This window comes from Rosa chinensis, chromosome 7 (genome assembly GCF_002994745.2).
Source record: "Rosa chinensis cultivar Old Blush chromosome 7, RchiOBHm-V2, whole genome shotgun sequence".
In the NCBI taxonomy this organism is placed as follows: Eukaryota; Viridiplantae; Streptophyta; class Magnoliopsida; order Rosales; family Rosaceae; genus Rosa; species Rosa chinensis.
In genome coordinates this window covers 49,457,959-49,461,637 of record NC_037094.1, presented here as the reverse complement: position 1 = coordinate 49,461,637, position 3,679 = coordinate 49,457,959, and the positions used below count along the sequence as shown (strand labels likewise).

Below are 3,679 nucleotides of genomic sequence, written 5' to 3'. Positions count from 1 at the left end.
AAATATCCAATGTGGAGTTTCTTCCAATTCTTCTCATAAGTAGCCATAGCTACTTGACAATCTCAAGAATTACCAGTTTAGGAATCTTTTTGTTTTCACTTTCCAGTCTGAAGCATATATACATGAGCTTTCCTAGGCACAATCATCACATTGCATTTTAATTCCATAATTAATCATACAAGAATAGAAGGCAAAAGGAGATGCAGAGCCAGAAATGTATACATATAGATGTGTGTATGTGTATATCTCTACTACTAGAAATGGAAGCTTTTAGTTTGGTGTCAAAAGCTTCACCAAAATTTAAACTCTCAAAAATGGCCATACCAGAGACAAAATAGATTGAAGAAAATAATATCTACAAGGGTTAACATGGTAATCTACAAAAAAGAAAAGCAAAATAAAAATTAGAAAAAGATGTGAAAACGTGGAAGAGGTGGCTTCACACATTTACCCACGTTCAATTTAACCGCCCGTTGTGGTTTCCTACAAAAAGCGAGTGGAGGCCGCTGATGAAACAAAAGAGCAATTGGGAAATTGAACAAGGAAACAGACCGGGTAGGTTTCTGCAAATTAAATTGAACTTTGTAGTTTCTTTTTCCAATTTGATCTCAATTTCTGCCAAGTCTTTCCCTTACGTCACTGTTTGGTTGAGTTTTTAACTTTTTACTTTATACTATTTTGTTTTAGTATGCGATTGTTTTGCTATGAATGGGAGAAAATGATGGATTAAATTTCATAATTTTCATCGTCTGTGTTTGCAGGGGTCATGACCGAAACAGAAACAGGAAGACTTGAAAAATACAAAGGTAAGACATGCTTATGCAGTTGTGCAGATTGCAGATTAAAGTTTGATTCCTGCAATTGAAGGTTTAACTCTTTTTTTTTTCTTTTTTTTTTCATCATGTCTTGAAGATTTGGAATTTATATATGGGGATCAAACCAGGTGAGTCTTCTCTGACACATATGTTTGGTTTAGTTTGGTTTCTTAGATAAGTTACCGAATTGATGCAGAGAGAATGTGTTTGGGCAATAGTCCAATGGCCAGCAGTGGCTTAGTGAGTTCTCATCTTTGATATTTTGATCATTATTTATTTTCTTGTTTTATAATCTTCTTCTATAAACTTTGTTTCCTTTTACCAGGATTGTTGTTTCATTTTGGATGAGTCGGAATTCATTCTTTTCGTTTAAACTGCTCTATAGTGTCTCTTGAAAATTTTGCACTATTCTGAGTAATTTTGATTTCAGGTGTGTTTTAGTTTCTTTCTTTTGTTCTCCATTGCACCAATTTATATATATTTTTTTTCATTTGTTTTTTGTGTGACTACTATGGGTCATGCAGATATAGTTAGTTGTTGCTATGTCAGGTACTCCTTTTCCTTACCTTCTGTTTTGTTAACCAGAAGGGTGTGAATAAGCAAACATCAGTTTTGTTAAGAATCATTTTGAGTTTAGGGAGATTGTTTCAATTCACAATATTTTATTATTGTTTTTGTTTCTTTCCAAAAAGCTTTTTCCAAGTACGTAGAATTTGCTGGTGAAATTTGATATCGATGAAAATGAAAATATTCATGTTTGCGAACATGGTCAACTAAGATTTTCAGTTTTAATCTTTTGTGTTGCACTTTTAATTGTGATAAAAAGGAAAAACGATCATGAAATATTTTTTAAAGAATTTGTTTGGATATCAATTCAAATTTGAATACAGTTGTTCTAGGAAACTGAAGCATAAGGTTCATTGAGTTTGGTTTCTTAGGTTATTTATTCTTTCTCTATGATTAGTTCAGTTTTAATCTTTTGTGGTGCACTTTTAATTGTGATATAAAGGAAAAACGATCATGAAATCTTTTTTTAAAGAATTTGTTTGGATATCAATTCAAATATGAATTCAGTTGTCCTAGGAACTTGAATCAATTGAAGCATAAGGTTTATTGAGTTGGTTTCTTAGGTTATTTGTTATTTCTCTATGATTAGTTTATTGAATGAATTTTTATTTTGCTTGGCTAATTTTTTTTTTCTACTATTTTGCTGGTTAACAAATCAGAAAAGATAGAAGAATGTGTCAGAACCCCTAAGTAGGGTACGTATCGCGACATGAGTACTTTACCCATGTTTAGGAGTGGTTTAATTTCAACTGCTTTGTAAAAAAGCAAATGGTGACCGAAGGGAAAACGAAGACACCTGGTAGCTTATGCATATATATTAAATTTGATTTATGCTGTTAATTTTTCCATTTGATCCCTATTTTTGAACAACTCTCTTAAACCAATTTTGTAGGAAACCTTTTTCCTATGTTTTTTCATTTTTGGTTATTGTATGGTGTATATGATCTGCAATTTATGTTGTTTGATCACTTTGATCAAATATCACCTCCTTTATGGTTCTGTTATTGATGATTGTGAATTCCTTTTCACACCAAAAATTAGATCCGCAGAGGAAGGTGAAATATTGTACTGTGAGTGAAGGGCCAACAGCCAATGGTGCAGTAGTGAAAGGCCAAACACCGAAGCTGAAACGAAGATCTCCGGAGGATCAAGTTTATGAAAAGTTGAGGGCTGATGGAGTTATGTTGTCTTTTCTTTTCAGCACATTTATTGAGTATTCTGTTAATTGATGGCTTGTCTTTACGTATAAAGATGAGAAGACAGACCATTAACGAACTAAAGCAGACACTGAGTAGAGAAGGTACTTGAGTTATTATGGATTTACAGCTTAAAAGGTGGCTAATGTATCCCCCATAAGCAAATGAATTGAAACAAACTGCATATGATGTGATGCTAATTTCACAGGGAAGGTCGTACAACATTAGACCACGTCTCAAGATCCAGAACTTTAAAGTTGTAGAGCTATCCATGTGGATAATTCAACTATTTTCTCTGAATGGTGACTTAGAAAGGCATTAACAAATTTGACTATAAAAATTACCAACCTGTTTAAGGAAAACTGAATTGGGAGAGAATTGAGTCGTGCTTTCATTGATAATAAGGGCCTCTTTATATAGAGGATTACAAGCATAGAGACAGAGTTGTACATGGAAACATAATCGTACATTGATTGGATATCTCCTAAGATTTTCCGAGAATATCTCTAATATAAACCCTATTTCAACTAGAGCAAGTAACCTAGAGTTTGGGCCAGACACATATTCTGGATTTACTTAAACACTCCCCCTTGTGTCGCCCAAACGTGGTGCTCCTCTCGTTGCCACATTAAAAACCTTGCCAAGTAACAAAAAAAACCCTGTGGGACAAAAATAACCTCGGTCGAAGGGGAAAAAGAGCACAACACACCCTTCACGTTTCGAGACCATACATGTAGACATCTCCCCCTGATGTCTGCATCTCCCCCTGATGACTACGGTCATGGGAGTTCGGATAACCTCCGCAAACGATGCTACCAACATGTTCCTCGAAAGTGGAATTTAGGCAATGACTTAGTGAGCAAGCCTGCCACACTGTCCTCAGATTGAACCTAGTTCACTTTGATCTTGAGGAGAGTTTGTTGTTGCTAATTATGCTTGTTGTTTTCGCTTTTGATATAGCCTTGCTTTATTTGTTCAAAACAAACAACATTATCCTAAATACTCGTAGGCTCATCTGTGGTAGACTTCAAACCACAATTGTTCGAACATGCGTAATTATGGATCCAATCCATAAACATTCACGAACCATTTCGTGAAGAG

At 34.5% G+C, this 3,679-nt stretch overlaps 1 long non-coding RNA gene across 1 annotated transcript; it reads left to right on the top strand.

Annotated features, from left to right (window-relative positions):
- Positions 1 to 487: 487 nt before the first annotated feature.
- On the top strand, positions 488 to 2,719 carry LOC121050305. The gene is made up of 4 exons (XR_005802620.1): positions 488 to 555; positions 762 to 806; positions 913 to 2,181; positions 2,424 to 2,719. It is a non-coding gene; the product is annotated as an uncharacterized LOC121050305 (long non-coding RNA).
- The last annotated feature ends 960 nt before the right edge of the window (positions 2,720 to 3,679 follow it).